At 46.6% G+C, this 17,619-nt stretch overlaps 1 non-coding gene across 3 annotated transcripts in view; it reads left to right on the top strand.

The window, feature by feature from the left end:
- Positions 1-17,619, top strand: part of LOC125636604 (uncharacterized) — a 36,660-nt gene that overhangs the window by 6,124 nt on the left and 12,917 nt on the right. For 2 of the 3 annotated variants that reach the window (XR_007356648.2, XR_012668672.1), the window contains exons 2-3: positions 14,784-14,945; positions 15,395-15,473. This is a non-coding gene — a transcript (uncharacterized LOC125636604). Of the gene's footprint in view, positions 1-13,322; positions 13,537-14,783; positions 14,946-15,394; positions 15,474-17,619 lie in introns of those variants that run through there. The other variant, XR_012668671.1, reaches the window with a different exon arrangement.

Genomic DNA, 17,619 nt, shown 5'->3' with positions numbered 1-17,619 from the left:
TTGCCAACAGCGTAGAACTGGTAGCAATGCGGCAGGGCCAGGGGGTTACTCCCATTCCCATAGAATCCATGCATGTAGCACAGTAGTAGTTTTACTTCCTGGGCTCCAGCTGGCCAGCACCTCCAGAGGTTCAGAGGGATCACAAGTACAGCATAGAGCCTGGACCGCATCAGACTCCAGACACTTATGAACAGCAGTGTACTGGTGTAACAGTGGGATGTTATGGCTCCTGTTCGGGACCTGTGAGGGGGCACAGAAGAGAACAAACTTCCACACTCCCCGTGTACACGGGGAGAATCTGGGACCAATATTGCAGGGTGAACATGAAACAGTAACCTATGTGAAGGTGGCCATAATCAGTCGAGGACTTTTCCGGCCTTTTCCTGCCTCAACATCAGGGTAGGCACTGACAAGCCCACCCGATGTGTATTTTCCAATGGCCCCAAGCCATTTCTTCTTGCTAGCCAAGAAGGGTGGCTGGCAGGATGGAGAAGACAGTTATAATATTTCTTGAGGGTCAGGTGGTTTATCCTTCCACTTTTTGAGCTGTGAGGAAGGAAACCCTTTTCACCAGCGTTTCCCATTTTTTCCATACAGGATTTTTACCTGATAAACACTGGGGCTGGCCCTATTCACACTAAAGCAGGGGCCATCCCAGGTGTGTGTCAAAGAGTGCTCCTTTGCTGAAAACTTTTTGTAGGTTACTGGTTGGCCTAATTCCCATATCAAAGGAGGTTTTCCCCAGCCTAGTTTTCTGTCGATGTTTTGCTGTATTATGCCTAGCTGTGCTGCCACTCGCTTGTGTAGAGCAGCGATCATCTCGACTAAGGTTTGTACCCGTTCATCTGTTACCACTTCCCTTCCCAGGCACTAGGCAGTTCTACTCCTAACCACCAACTTTCAGGCATGCGCATTTGCCTTCAAAGGGAGCGTACCCATGTAGTACCTTAGAGCCTCTTAGAACCATTAAGATGATTGGTAGCTTTTCATCCCCATCACTCCCTGAGCTCTTTACTTGTTTTCTCAAAGCTTCCTTTAGCATACGATTGGTTCATTCAACTTGTCCAGAGGACTCAGGATGTCCAGCTATGTGGAAACGTTGCTTAATGCCTAAAGCCTTACATAGCTCTTGCATAACATCTCCCACAAAATGGGATCCCAAATCTGAATCAATTCTGGGAATTCCCATTCTTGAGAAAACTATGTTAAAGAGCTGCTTAGCAGTGACCGAGGCAGTGTTGGTTTTAGTAGCAATGGCTTCCACCCATTTGGAGATGCGATCTACTATTACCAGGCATATTCTCTCTACTGGTGATGATTAAAGGGCCTATGTAATCTATCTGAATCTGGGACCAGAGACCCTCTATTCTTTGGTGCCCCAATGCATTTTTTTGAACCTGGTGATCAGCATTAACCATGGTGCACTGCAGACAATTGTCAAACGCCGTATCTATATCCGCTTTCATGCCTGGCCACCACTCTGTATCTTTAACCCTATTTAAAATATTCCTGTTTTCCTCTATGCCCTTGCTCAACTGCACAAACTGAATCAGGTCCCCCGATACCTGGCTGGAGACTATCCAGTACCTTTGACCACCTGCATCCACTGCCCACCAGACATCTCCAACCTGCTCAATCCTGTATTTTCCTGTGGGATCTTTCCCTGTCCTGGCTAAGGACTGGAATTCTGTATCCCCATCTTGAAGCGTACTTAAGTCCAAGGTATCTATTCCTTTACCTAAAGTTTTTCCCTGGGTAGTTACTGCCTATATTTGTTCTACCTGGTCTGTGTCTCTAGTGTGGTTACTGGTAGCAGTAGTTTTGGCTAAGGCATCAGCTCGGTTGTTCCAGTGCGCTTCTTCTGATGTCCCTTCGTGTGGGTCACCCAGGTGTCCCCAGTTCTTTCCTTGATAACTTGTTTATCAGTGGGTCTCCCTCCGGAGATGCACTGAGAACTTAGAATGTCCACTAGCAATTGGGGTAATATCCCTGCGTTTCCTACTGTAGCCCTCACAGTGGGTCTGCCCCATACATCGCACTGAAATCTTGTGATTAGCTGGGGAGGCCTGCAGGGAACCGGGCACCCCTACTGATCAGCCGACTCCCTCGAGAGCCTCCACTGAGAAGAGGGGGCAGGGATCTGGTTTTGACAGGGAGTAGGCGTGGGGGACGCACTTCGTACCAGGCTAGTGGGCCGGGGAGGGGGGGTTCCCTGCATTAACTCTTTTCCCCATGACCTGAGACAAACCATTCATCAGGATGCTGAGGGGCTGATTATCATATTTTCCCCTAACATATCCTCCCCTAACTTCACCAGCTCCATCCAAATCATGTTCCTAAGGGTCTCCTTGGGTCGGCGCTGCCCAGGGTTGTGGGAGGTAGGGGGATTAGAATTGGGAGGGTGACTGGCAGAGTGAGGACCATTATTCACAAATGTGATAGCCTGCACTGGCTCTGAGGTAGTCTTTCTGCTGATTTGTCTTTTTAAGACACCAGTCTCTCGCAGCAAATCCCCTGCCTGTTTGATTTTTGCCACTAGTTCATTCCAGGTGAGGTGCTCTACCTCCACAGCCCCCATGGCCATTTCTGTCTGAGAATTTAGTCCTGCCTAAGTGCTCTGTACTAATTCGGGTCCCTGATAATGGGAAGTAACAATCCCATTCTCTTCTGTCAGGTAATGAATCAGAGAGAGCTACCAGCATCTTTTTTTGAATTAGGTAAGCTTCGGGGGCCTCTCCTGGGTTCTCTCTGCCATTATATATAGTTTCTTGAGGGAAGCAGGAGGCAGTAATATTTTGAGAGCATTTATCATCCATTCCCGGGGTGCAGCAGCAGTCCGCTCCCAAGAACCTATGCCTATGTCCAGAGCATCTTCATCACAAGGAGAGGCGTATAACTGAGCCAATGGGGTTAAGTCCATGCCATCAGCAGAGGGGTACATTTGCCAAATGCAAGCCGGCAGTGTCACAGTTCAGTGGCCCCAGTCTGTCGGCAATAGCCTTGGCCTGACAAGGAGACCATATTACTACGTCTGTGACCAGCTCCGTCGTGGGAAGATTGGCTCCTGCAACTGTGTGTTTAACCTCCCTTGTGGAAACAGGGGCAACATTATGCATGTATGGCCAATCAGGGGTGAATGGGTTTTTGGGGTCAGTATCAGGGGGTCTCTCTATTTTCCCAGGGGGCTCCAAATTGCAGTCCTCTCTCAACCTTACAGCTGCTACTATCCCTTTATGGGCACTAAATTTGGCATGCAATTTACTAATCTCTGCCTCACATTTCTGATGGCCTGCTGCTAGCTTGGCTGCCTTATTCTCATCTGCCAGAAAGTGAGTTGCTACTCTCACTTCTTCTAACAAAATTGTTGTGTGTGTTCGTTCTTTCCTATACCGTTTTGCATTCCTGCTGGCCTTGTCTCTCTCTTGCATATTTTTAAGTAGTCACCAGTTTAAGCTTTTCTGCTATAAAGTCACACCCATCTGTCTGTTCAAACACTGTTGTAACTGCTTTTTCTCCAGCTCCAGTTCCTGCCTTCCCTTTACCATTTCGCCCATGTCCAGACATGCATAAAATAATGCCCATGCAGTAGCCACATCCTTTGCGCTACCCCGTGGCTTAAAGGTTGTGCAATATTGTTCAAAGCTCAGACTCGCTTCAATCAGGGGATTCTCACCCTTAAAGCACCCCCTTTCCCAGGGGCATTTCCCCTTGTTCATTGCCCATCTCTCTAACCTGTTGGTTTTCTCCTGTCTCAAGCGAGCAGCCAAGGTGTTTTTTTTCAGCCATCTCTACTTCCTTTATCTCACTAATGATCCCTACCAAAAGTCCTTTCACGCAGTCACAGTATTGCTCTAAAATTTTTACTTTTGAGGCACAACTCTAACTCCTTCTTGCATGGTCCTACAGTTATTCTAAGTATGATCCTTAAAAGTTACAGGATGTTACCAAATATTCTGTGAGAGAGGGACCTCGCTGAAGGAGTTTAGTCTGAAAAAGGAAGACAGTTTGCACAGGTCTGTGCCTCAGTTTCCCCACTCTGGAGCAACTACTCAACAAGTACCACATGATTAGGGTCATGTGCTGCCCACATTCTCCACCAATTTGTTACCATATTTGCCCATTACTTTGGGGTATGCTCATTAGGGTTACTCTTCTGTGGGGGGAGGGGGCTCTGTAATTCTATCAATGTACTGCTTGTGTTCCCATACAGAGCTCTACTTCTCCCTGCTGCAGTTCCCTCCCAATGGAGCTATCCTGCAGGACCTAGGTTCCCCAGGGCTGGGTTCTTCCAGCCCCAGAATCAGACAGACACACACGCACACACATGAACAGAGAGCATCTGAGAGGACTGGGTTAATCAGCACTCCCAAGCTGACCTCTTATATGTCCCTGGACTCATGCAGCTGGGTCCAGCAGCACCTCCAAGCTGTCACCCTCATATGTCCCCATGGGAGCTTCGGGGGAGGTACCTGGAAGCAAGAGTAACACGGAGCCCTCTGTCCCTCCCCCCCCCCCCAGCCTGCAGGGACCTGGTTCTGACTGCTTACTGGAGCTGAGCGGGTCCGGGCCGGGCCAGGGAAGGCAGGCAGGGAGCCTGCCCTGGCCCCGGTGCATGCCGCTGCCACCTCGGAGCCACTCTGGGTAAGCAGTGCCGGGCTGGAGCCCAAACCCCTCCTGCACCCCAACTCCCTGCCCTGAGCCCCCTGCCATATCCCACACCCCTCCTGCACCCCGAGCCCCTGCCACACCCTGCACCCTGACCCCCTGCTGCACCCCAACTCCCTGCCCTGAGCCTCCTGCCGTACCCTGCACCCCAACTCCTGCCGAGCCCCCTGCCATATCCCACACCCCTCCTGCACCCCAACTCCCTGCCCTGAGATCCCTGCCGCATCCCGCACCTTGCACCCCTCCTGCACCCCAACCCCCTGCCCTGAGCCTCCTGCCATACCCTGCACACCTCCTGCACCTCAACTCCCTGCCCTGAGCCCCTGCCACACCCTGCACCCCCTAGGGGCAGGGGTAGGGCCTCATGGAAGGTGTGGAGTGGGGGCGGAGCCAGGAGCAGCGAGGGGGATGGTGTCAGTGATGCAGCCCTCAGCCAATACACTAGTTCGCATGTGGCCCTCATGGTCATTTGAGTTTGAGACCCTCTGCTCTAGGTCAACAGCCATCAAAAAGAGCTGGATCAGTGAGTTGATCTTGCATTAATAAATGTTCCAAGACTTTTAAGGATTTCTAAGCACTGAGAATATATTTTAATATTTAAAAATATAAATAAAAGAGGTTTTATATAACAGCAGTATCTGAATGCCTTGCATTACAGCATTCTGTGATGTAGGGAAGTATCTTGATCCATTCTACAGATGGGGAATGGAGTCAGAAAGATTAAGACCCTGATTCAGGAAGGTACCTAAGCATTTGCATGCGAGTGGTTGCCGCCAGACAAGGAGTGAGTGGCTGAGCCAGGAATGGAACCCAGAGTTTCTTAAGTCACAGCTCAGTGCTTTAACTCCAAGGCTATCAGCTTTCCTCCCTATTTTGTTTTCAATTGTTTAGAGGACAATAGGGTGGTCCTTCGAAATCATAGCAAGCAAAGCAGCATTTGTTTAATGATTTGAAAGTAGAACTAGTAAGAAAATGGATTTTCCGTCCCACTAAAAAATTTGAGATTTTTAAATATTTTATCCTAAAATCAGGACAGAAAGCCACAATTTTTCACAAAATCAAATACTGAAAAAAAAATTCATTTTGGGTCAGTTGAAATGTTTTGTTTCTATTTCAACCCTTTTAAATATCAAATATGTTTCTAAGCATAAAGTTGTTTCAGAACAAAAAACCAAAACTTTTCATTCCAAAAATGTTGAAATGGGACATTGACATTTTAAAACTCCTCCCCCGCCATTGTTTTCAAAAGCAAGTTGTGTCAAAATTGATACAATTATGTAGTTTTCTTGAAACGGCAATTTCCAATAGAAAAATGTTTCAATTAAAGTTTTCCAATCAGTTCTATTTAAAACTAACCTCCTCCCTGCTTTTAATGGTGAGCAACCTGAAGCCTGCTCCTACAAACCTTTATGCACATGCCTAACTTTACTGACCTGAGAAATTACTGGGGTTAATCACATTTGCAAAATCAAGCAGATGCGTAAGTGTGTGCAGGATTGATGAGTTGGTTTGCAGCCCTAGTGTGTATCAATGGCATTTTTCACCAGGGTTCATACCCTTGTGTGAGACCAGTGTGAACGCAAAGACTGAAACTTCACTCAAGCAAAATCCTGACTCTTTTTGGAGAATTAGTTGATTTTTCAAGGTTAACCACTTTGGAAGTGCTGGGAAGTGGAGGGGTGAGGAACAGAATGTTTATTTTAATTACTGCAGTTTCATTCTGGGTCAGGCTAACCCGTTGGGATCTCTTTTGTGAGTCTGTGTATTTTAAGTAATTTAATTTTACAAAAGATTAGAAAGCCTTTAAAGCGCCTTCCAGTAGTGCTGCAAAAGCTTAATTTTCATGATACATTTTTATTTTCTTCAAACATAAAAAAAAGCTTTGAAGGTCCAATTTTAACTTACACTGATTACTTTTCGTTTGTACTCCCCCCCGCCCCCGAAACATTTTCATTAGGAAAATAAATGAAGGCAAGAATTATTTTTCTGAGTTAATTACTTCCATTTTTCTTAATTAAAAAAGTGGAAAGTTTTTGGGGGCATAAGAAACATTAGTTTATACACTCCTTGCTATTTTTAAAAAAAGTTACAAGTAAACACTTTTTCTACAGGATGTGGCATTTTCAATGCGGCATTGTAATTATTTCTGTACAGCTGAATTCTTAAGCACGTTTCTAAATTATATGGCCATTGGTTCGTGAAATAGAGCAAGTTTCTCTCTCTCAAGAAAGGGTTTGGGGATGATTATTGTAAAATGCAAACAGGGTGGTTTAAAAATACCCTTAAGCAGAAGTGTGCAGTTCAGAGTTTTTTCACATTCCTCACATTATATTCAGTGCCTTATTAAAATAATCCACTTGTTAAAATGTCAGACTCCACACAAATATCAGCTCAACACACAAAAGAGTTAAGCGCACACTAGGGACACGAACAGAATATCCAGGCCATGCCCTCCAAAAGTATATGATTAAAAAAAATAAGCTCACTACACAGAGTTCTGAATGTCACCTGATCAAATGGGGCACTGTGTGTCTGAAAGGAGTTATCTGTCCAGACTGGATTGTAAGATCCTTGGAGCATGGGTCTGTCTTTTCATGTATAATTTTTACAGCATGCGGTCTGACTGAGGGCTCAGTAAATAATTCTGAAGATTGATGTAAGGTTCAGAGTAGCTGAAAGGTAAAATGCCTTATCAGGTGTTGTAATTATCCCCAAACCAAGGACTACACTAGAAAAGGTTTACCAGTGCAGCTATACTGGTATAACTAGATCGGCAAACTCTCCTAGTGTAGACACAGCTTATACAACAAAAAAATGCTTTCGCTGGTATAGCTCAGATCAGTTCCCTAAATGAAAGCTTTCCTGGCAAAAGACCTTTTCCTGGAAAGACCTTGATAGATGCTCTGGCTGACTAGAAAAATCACAGCTGCTCTCCAGAATTCCCACACTCACCAAGGACTAGGTCGAGATATATCCCTTCCAAATTAAGTGCTGCAACCAAGATAACTAGAATTCCTTGATGTGTGTGACATGATGTGGAGAGTGGAGGGCTTTGCTCTGTGCCTTAAGAACTGTTGGGAGAGAGAAGTGAAGGACAAAGATACAGATTCTCATTGGACACACGGGTTAATGAAACCGTATCCAGTGTTCTAGGCTTAAAGAAACTGAACAGCCCACTTTCTCAAGGAGGAAAAAGAGCCACTGGCTGCTGCCCAGAGCCACCAAGTGCCGGGCAGAGAATGTGCGGAGCAGAGAGAAGAACTAGGAGTCAAATCCTCTTCAGCTTCCCACTGTTTGACATTTCTGCTCTTATATGCAGTGTTGTTGTAGCCGTGTCAATCCCAGGATCTTAGACAAGGCGGGTGAGGTAATATCTTTTATTGGACCAGCTTCTTCTGGTGAGAGGGTAAGCTTTCAAGCTTACACTGAGCTTTTCACCAGGCCTGGGAAAGGTACTCACAGTGTCACAGCTAAACACAAGGTGAAAAAGATTGTTTAGCATAAAGTAGTTTACACATGTTTCAAAGGACCATTCAAAGTGACTGCTCCAATCATAGGGAGGAAAGGAAGGGGGAAGGGGGGTGGAAGTGGTTAGTGCGTTACAGATTGTTGTAATAACCCATAAATCCAGTCTCTCTATTCAGTCCATAATTTTTAGTGTCTAGCAAAGTTATGAATTTAAGCTCCCAGGCTCATTGTTTTAAAGTGTTGTGCAGATTTCCATTGCGGATGAGGACTGATAGGTCAGATATAGAGTGATCACTTTTTGAAAAGTGTTCATCCACAGGTGATAGGAAGTCGTATTATTTTCCAGTGTGAGTTCGAGAGCGGGGTGATTGGTTACACCCACATAGTTTTTATTGGGGCATTTAGTGCACTGACTGAGGTACACCACATTATAGGCATGTGTAGGACCCACAGGTCTTGAAAGGTGTGTTGTGGGGTTTTTTGATCATTGTAGCAATGGAAAGATGTCTGCAGGTTTTGCATGTGTTGTTCTGGCATGGTCTGCTGCCGCTTTGAGTTGGTGTGTCCTTGTCTGTGGGGAGCCGCTTCTGATGAGTTTGGAGAGGTTGGGGGGTTGTTTGAAGGCCAAAAGAGGGAATTTAGAAAAGATTTCTTGCAGGATGGGGTCCCCATCAAATATGGGTTGTAGTTGTTTGATGACAACCCATATGGGTTCTGGTGTGGGGTGGTAGGTGATAACTGGGGATGTGCAGTCGGAGGGAGATTTATTTCTGTATTGAAGCAGGCTCTCTCAGGGTATTTGGATGCCTCATTTCTTGATGCTATCTGCTTCTCTGGTGGAGTGTCCTTGCTTGGTGAGGACCGTTTTGAGCATGTTAATATATATACCCTAGACTTTATATACCTCAAAATATGCTCCAAAAAGAAACACATTTCTTCCTTCAGAATACTTCAGCTTGTGTGGTTTTGAACATGTGCTAAGACCATAATACGGGGGATTTCAATCATAGCCTTACATATAATGTTGCTACATACATTTCACCGTGATATTATTGACTAGAGAGTTATTAGTTATCAATGATACCTCAACAAAACATTTTGTGCAAAAATTATAATAGCATGTAAGGTGTAAGTACAGGGGTACTTTCAGTCACACCTACACTGATTGAATTGGTGAAAAATGTAATGTGAATTTTCATGGAAACTTTTTCACTGGCTTTACACAGCTCTAGAATGTATTCCTGCTGCTCATAATTCGACAAGGTCTAATACCTAGGTAGTTTGGCTTCTCAACAGAATATAAAATATCCAAAACAATTATGCAAGCCACAAATTATTATCCATTCAGTGTGGTCTTAAGCTCACCCACTTCCCACTTGAGAAAGCAACAGGACTACTCATGCATGTAAAGTTACTCAAACCTGGAAGAGTTTGGGCCTTCAGCTTGGGTTATAATTCAACACCAAACAACAGAATTATCCTACTGCAAATGTTTATAACTTGGATAAGTTTCAACAAGATCAAGTGACAAAGCAAGGCTAGTGTTTAGCTATCCAAAGCATGAAGGTGAAAGTCCTGTTGACACATCCACAAAGCACACAACTGCAAAGTGATAATCTTTCACACGGAAATGCCAGACTATTTTCAGAGCCCTGTTTGGACACAGACAGTGTGCTAGACAGCATCATCACAGCTTCTTCAAAAACTGACTGCCTCAAAAGGGATTTTTCTTGCAAACCAGTTTATTTCAGGATTTTTGAGATTATGAAGATGCTCAATATCCCAGATCTAGGAAGTATTAAAGTGGGACAGAGTATTGGTATTCCTTTAGCACCAAGAGGCTGAGATCAGTGTCCCATTGTCCTCCGTGCTGTACAAACAGGGAGTGGCAGGAAAGAGTTAGAGGGCAAGGGTAAGAGCCATCCTGGGAATTTACCCAGGATTTGTAAGAGTCTCTGTGATCATCTCACCATAGCATCTGTCACTGAGCCCTCCTTTGCCCTCAGACAGCCCCAGGCTCAGAGCCCGTGTAAGCAGCAGGGCATGGCAATTGGTTTGCTGTGACCATGGCCCCACAAGTCCTGGCAGGGAGTGCTGCAGGTAGCGCCTAGCCCTTGCTAGGTCCCCACAAGCATGGCGCTCATACACGGGGACCTTCTTTCCCAGCCTCTGGGGGATCATAGAATCATAGAATCATAGAATATAAGGGTTGGAAGGGACCCCAGAAGGTCATCTAGTCCAACCCCCTGCTCGAAGCAGGACCAAATCCCCAGTTAAATCATCCCAGCCAGGGCTTTGCCAAGCCTGACCTTAAAAACCTCTAAGGAAGGAGATTCTACCACCTCCCTAGGTAACGCATTCCAGTGTTTCACCACCCTCTTAGTGAAAAAGTTTTTCCTAATATCCAATCTAAACCTCCCCCACTGCAACTTGAGACCATTACTCCTCGTTCTGTCATCTGCTACCATTGAGAACAGTCTAGAGCCATCCTCTTTGGAACCCCCTTTCAGGTAGTTGAAAGCAGCTATCAAATCCCCCCTCATTCTTCTCTTCTGCAGGCTAAACAATCCCAGCTCCCTCAGCCTCTCCTCATAACTCATGTGTTCCAGACCCCTAATCATTTTGGTTGCCCTTCGCTGGACTCTCTCCAATTTATCCACATCCTTCTTGAAGTGTGGGGCCCAAAACTGGACACAGTACTCCAGATGAGGCCTCACCAATGTCGAATAGAGGGGAACGATCACGTCCCTCGATCTGCTCACTATGCCCCTACTTATACATCCCAAAATGCCATTGGCCTTCTTGGCAACAAGGGCACACTGCTGACTCATATCCAGCTTCTCGTCCACTGTCACCCCTAGGTCCTGGGAATTCAGCCATGCAACAACGAACAGAACCAGCCATGAGTCAGGCCCACACGCTGACACAAAGAGCAGGGGGCAATAAGGCCCAGTGGGTACCTCAATCCGCCTGGCACCTGTGCGTCTCTGGGACAAGCACTCAGAGGCAGAGTCCTTCCCAGATAGAGCTCTTGGCCCCTTAGGCCTGTCCCTGCACAGAGCTCCCCCTCTCCCCAGTCAGAGGCTCCAAACTCAGGCCAGACTCTGAGAGCTTCCCAAGATGGCTCCTGTTGCTAGTTCCACACCCCACATCAGCTAAAGGGGAAGGGCTCTCATTTGTGCATCAGTCTCTGACCAGCCCAGTGCTGCCACAGGAGGGACAGCCGTGGGCCTTCCAGGGCCCATCCCTTGGGAATCCGTTCTCCTCTCCTAAGGATTAGTTTTCAGTCCTGGCTCTGTGGTGAGCCCTGTTTGAATTCAGCTGTTTGGGAAGGAAGCACCTTGGAGCCATTGACACTTATTACAGCGTGCTGGAACAAACACGCAAGCCCCCATCCTCCTCCCTCCACTTGAGCAGCTGAGGAGTGGCATTGCAACTGCCCCCTGCTCAGGTTAGTCAAGAGGGAGAGGGCTGCATCTTTGCATTGCCAGGCCAGAAACCGCTCTGTAAACACTGGCCCTGTGTCCTGGCCAAACACCAAACGCTTCCCCCGCCCCCACCCTGAGAATAAACAGGACCAAGATATGACTTGTTTACTCAGCATAATGTTCAAGGTTGGGAGCAGGGCAGCTGCCCCACCTCATCCATAGCCACTTAGCCCCTCCGCAGCCTGGGACCTGCCCTCTGCCAACATCACCAGCTCACTACCCCAGCAGTGATTGTTGGCACACTTTCCACCAGCCCAGCACTACCCTGCTCAATCATTAACCCAGCCACCTGTCTTCTCCTCACCCTATCGACCCATTCACAAACCATGTGCTGCTGTATTGATTTGGTTGCTATCAGGCATATGCGGCCTTTCCGGTTTGCCACGGAGTTCACTTTCCCAGCCAACTTCCCTCTGAGCGATCTTCCAGCCATCTGCCGCTCCCCCACACCCCGCCACCATGGTGCCCACAATTCCATCCTTACCCTCCCCACCTTGTCCCTCTGGCCTTATACCCAGGCCCACCTTGCCCTGCTTTATCGCTAAGATCACTGCTATCAGTGACCTCTCCAGCTCTCAGAAACCAGGCTTCCTTCTCCCTGAGGCTGTTCCCCCATCTCTCACACCTTGCCCCATGCTGTCTCCAAAGAACCATGGGATGGGGCAGGGGGAGTCTGAGCTGCTTCTCCCCTACTTCCAGCCTGTCCCTCTCCCCACTCCTCCCCCTCTAAGCAGCACTCCATCCAACTCTTCCCTTCCACCCCCAGCAATCATCCACAGCCCATCTGACTTCTGCACACCCAGTTCCCACTCAAAGTCTGACCCCTGGCTAGAGCTGTGGCATGGCATCCCTTTGCCAGTGCTCAGTATTGTGTCTATAAAAGTTATATAGTGCCTCAGCTGCTTTTCCTGCCTGGGAACACCCCTTGGACGTATGAGTAGGGTATCAGACTGGGAACTCCAGAGCTGGGTTCAATTGCTAGCTCTGGCACCGACATTGTGTGTGACCTTGGGCCAGTCACTTCGTCTCTCCGTGCCTCAGTGTTCTCTCTATAAAGCAGGGAGAACAGTACTCCCCTCTCCCACCTCGTCTACTGAGATGAGAGTCCTTTGGGGCAGGGACTGCCCCTTACTACATGCTTGTACATAGTAAATCTCTTGCGCCATGGGGCCCTGATCTGAGTTGGGCTTGCTACCATAACAGGGAAAATAAATAATAAAAATCCACACCCCTAGTTATGGGCATCCCAATGCCACCATATTTGTATGGCAACTTTAATGCTGATAGTTTAACAGGAGAATTTCTTGTCCCAATTAGTGCATTAATTTGTTCTGAAAAAATCAGAGGAATACCCAGGGAGATTCATACAAAAACAATTTAGGAAAGGAAGCCAAAATACCAGAAACAGGGACATTTCTGGGGAATCAGATCCCTTTGCTAAGGTTGGTCAGGGTCGCTGTAAAAGGCAGTGTATTCCCCAAACTACTTCACCTACTTCAGAACATCCCTGTACTATGACCCCTTTAATTTAAAAAAGTTTAATGGATTAATTAGTTTTGAAAGGAAAAGCTGATGTACAAGCATGGTGGCGTCAGGGTACCCAGCACTGTGTCTTAGTGCAGGCTAAGTATAGTGGATGGGAGAGTGGTGTATGTTACACTTATCTTCCTCCTGCTCCCATAGACACAACACTAGGATAGAAAGCAGCGGCTGCCGCACCACAGAGCCTATTATGGGACATCCTGAGGTTTTCGCTGGAAACATGGCCTCTGGCTTTACACAGCTCTAGAATGTATTCCTGCTGCTCATAATTCGACAAGGTCCAGGACAGAAAAGACAGTAACTGGGAATATGTCTTTAATCGTTATCAACCTGGCTTACCAGACGACATGTTGAGTTTCTCCTTCCAAGACTGGTAAGATAAACAAACGACACTATTACAACAGGTTTCAGAGTAGCAGCCGTGTTAGTCTGTATTCGCAAAAAGAAAAAGGAGGACTTGTGGCACCTTAGAGACTAAAAATTTTTTTTTCCACAGTATGCATCCGATGAAGTGAGCTGTAGCTCATGAAAGCTCATGCTCAAATAAATTTGTTAGTCTCTAAGGTGCCACAAATACTCCTTTTCTTTTTACTATTACAACAGTTACAGGTTGGAAGTAAACACTGATTAACTTTGCACCCAGTGCAGCGCAATGCAACGTAAGCAGCAACCACATATGCAGATGAATGCAAATTAAAAGCATCCGCCGTGTGAATATTAGCTTGTGGCACCATTGTCCATCCCAGTGTTCAGGCCTATGTGGAGTCATGCCAGCCCTGGAGGAGCTGTGGGGAGAATTGGAAGGAAGGAAAAGAGAATTGCTCTCAGAGTTCCCCCAGCATGTTGTGTTAATACTAAGACAGTCTCAGAATTTCTAAATGTTATGGACAACTTCCTAACTCAAAGAGTGTTGCATCCAGCACTGGGGAATTCTGTTAGACCCATCTTCACAGATAAAGAGGAACTGATCACAGAACTCAAAACGAATGGTACCTTAGGTGCAAGTGATCATGGTTTGATCATGTTTATAATGTGCATACAGTATAAAGTCCAGACCAATGATGTAAATACTTGGTGCTTTAAAACGGCCACTTTCACAAAACTGAAAGCAATTATGAGCCAAATCAGCTGGGAGGAAGAATTTAATCAGAAAAATGTGAATGATACTTGGGAATTGTTTAAGAACATTTTACAAGATACCCAAAAAGCCACAATTGAGGATGAAAGCTGTACTGGTTAAGAAGAGAAGTGAAGGAAATTATGAAAAATAAAAAAAAAAACAACAAATGGAAGAAAGGGGAAGTTAATAGTAATGAATATAAATCAGAAGCTTGGAATTATAAAAACTTGATCAGGGAAGCTAAAGGACACAAGGAGAAATCTATGACCAGCAGAGCTACAGACAATAAGAAGTTTTTAAAGTATATTGGGGAAAAATAATTTTAACAATTCTACCATGGACCAATACCATTATCAATAATGCAGAAAAGGCAGAAGTAAATGTTTCTGTTCTATATTTGGGAAAAAAGATTATGTAGTCATGTCATATAACACTCTTTCCATTCCACTGTTGTCTCAGGAAGGTGTAGCAGGTACTAAAATTAGACATTTTAAAATCAGCAGGTCCAGATAACTTTCATCCAAGAGTTTTAAAAGAGCTGGCTGAGGAACTTCCTGGACTGTTAATGTTACCACAATGCAACCAAATTCGAAGCAGAGGGAAGGAGGGCGGGCAGTAGAATGAAGATCGGGACTACACATCTCAAAGACCCTCCAGTTACAGTAAGTAATCTCCATTTCTTCTTTGAGTGCTGGTCCCTATAGGTATTCCATAGGTGGGTCACTGGCAAGCAGTGTTCAGAGTGGAGAAGGGTGCAAGGAAGGTGGTAGCAGAGATGCCTGTAATACTGCCATCCCTCTGGTTGCATCCACAGTTGCAGCTTGAGTTAGAGTGTAGTGAGTGGTGAACACCTAGACAGAACTCCAAGTTGCTGCTTTGCAAATCTGTAGTGGAACGTCTGATAAGGATGCTGTGGGGGCAGCTTGTGCTCCTGTGGAGTGCGCTGTGATACCCCCAAAAGGGGTAAGTTTTGCTATTTTGTAGCATTCTAAGACATCTTGAAACCCACTTAGAAATCCTCTGTGAGGATATGACTTGCCCAGATGATCTTTCTGCTATGGCAACAAATGGTCTCGGAGATTTCCTAATGGGTTTGGTTCTTTGCACGTAGAACACCAGAGCATGCCTGATGTCAAGGGACCGAGGTGTCGTGTCTTTGGAAGATGCATGGGGTTTTGGGAAGAATAGAGGTAAGTGTACTGATTGATTGATGTGGATCTCGGACACAATCTTGAGGAGGAATCTGGGGTGTAATATAAGGGGAAACCTTATGGAATATTGGATAAGGAGGGTCTGCCATCATGGCTGCTATCTCAGTGACCCTTCTGGCTGAAGTGATGGCCACTAAGAATGCCACCTTCATGGACAGGTGGGTCATGGCACATATTGCCGTCAGTTCCAAGGGTGGACCTGAGAGTGTTGACAGGACAAGGTTGAGGTCCCATGCGGCGTAGGTTTGATGATCACTGGGAAAGTCCTGATCAAGCCCTTCATAAATAGCACAGTAACCAAGTGTGCAAAGACAGAACATCCCTCTGTTGGAGGGAGGGAGACACTAATCACTGCTAGGTGTACTGACAGCCAACTGACGTTTTTAAGGCGAGGAGATAGTCTAGGGTAACTGGAATACCCAGGGCTTCTAGCGAATGTTGGTTGCGACATACCCAGGGTGAAAAAGTGCTGGTATTTACCCAGGTAGCAGGCTCTAGTAGAATCCTTTCTGCTTTAGTTAAGGATTTCCCCAACGGGGTGGAGGATGAGAGTTCTGTTCCAACATCCATCCAAACATGAGGCAGAGTGAGCCTGGGTTGGTGTGCTTGATCTTCTCCCCATCCCGAGTTAGGAGATCCGGAAATGGGCGGATCCCGATAGTGGGGCCTGTGGACATTCTTAGGATTTCTGTGAACCAGAACTGTCTGGGCCAGTAGGGTGCTAGGAGGATGACGGTGGCTCTGTCACGATGGATCTTCCATACAACCTGTAGTAGTAGGGGGGTGGGAGGAAAGGTGTATTTGAGACCATCCATCCAGGGCAGCAGGAGAGCATTACCCAGGGAATCACGGTCTATAGCTCCCCCAGAGCAATACATGGGAAGCTTTTTGTTCATCTGGGATGCCGAGAGGTGCCATAGTGGAGTTCCCCTTTGTGCGAATGTTAGAAATGTCTCTTGGATCTTCCATTCATGGTCTGCAGATAAGCTCCTGCTCAACTTGTCTGCCAGAGAGTTGTGGTCACCTGGGAGGTGTGCAACCTGCATCGCAATGTGGTTTCACCAGTTCCAAAGCCTGATTGCTCCCAGTCAGAGTGGATGAGATCTCGCTTTTGCCTGTTTATGTAGACCACTGTGGCAACGTTGACATTACCTGTACATGGAGTGGGCCTATGGGGGGGAAGAAAAGCCTCATATGCAAGGTGGACTGCCCTCAGTTCCAGTAAGCTTACATGTAGGCTGCCCTCTGTTGGGGTCCAGGTACCCTGAAGTGTGGGGGTCCATGTGAGTGCCCCACGCTGTAAGGGAGGTGTCAGGATGGTGGCCTTTGATATGGGAGGGCTGAAGGGAGTCCTCACCATGACCTTGTCTGGGTTGGATCACCAAGTGAGGGAGGTGAGGACTCTGGTGGGACAGCAACGTTGGAGTCAATGCAATCCCTGCTTGGTCGGAAGGTTGAGTTGAGCCAAGCTTGCATGCACCTCAAATGGAGTCTGACAGTGTCACGTAGGTGCATGCAGCCATGTGGCTTAACAGAGAAAGACACCAGCGCATTGTGGCTCGTGGTCTGCATGTGATGCAAGAGGCCAGGTTGCTTATTGGATAAAACCTGTCTGAGAGGAGAAATGCTTTCACAGAAACAGAGTCCAGCTGCGCTCCTATAAAAATTATCGTCCTTGTGGATGACCAAATGGACTTTTCTTCATTTATGCAAACACCTGAGGTAGCAAGAAGACGCCAAAGAGATCATGTTGCTGACCCGACTTCTGATAATATTGGCCTACCAGATGCCAGTCGTCCACGTATGGAAACACAATATAGACCTGGCATCGCATCTGGGCTGCTACCATGGCAAAAACTTTTGTGAATATCCTGGGGGTGCTGTAGTGAGCCCACAGGGGAGGGTACGAAACTGACAGTGCTCTTGGCCAACCATGAAGCGCAGGAACTTCCTGGGAGATGGGTGAATATCTACATGAAAATATGCATCCTTCATGTCGAAAGCTGCAAACCACATTCCCTCTGAGGGGAGGAGATGATAGATACCAGCGTAATCATCCTGAACGTCAGCTTTCAAATAAAGACGTTGAGTTGCCAAAGGTCCAGGATGGGTCTCAACTCTCCAT

This window comes from Caretta caretta, chromosome 5 (genome assembly GCF_965140235.1).
Source record: "Caretta caretta isolate rCarCar2 chromosome 5, rCarCar1.hap1, whole genome shotgun sequence".
Lineage (NCBI taxonomy): Eukaryota > Metazoa > Chordata > Testudines > Cheloniidae > Caretta > Caretta caretta.
This window is presented reverse-complemented; position numbering and strand designations above follow the sequence as displayed.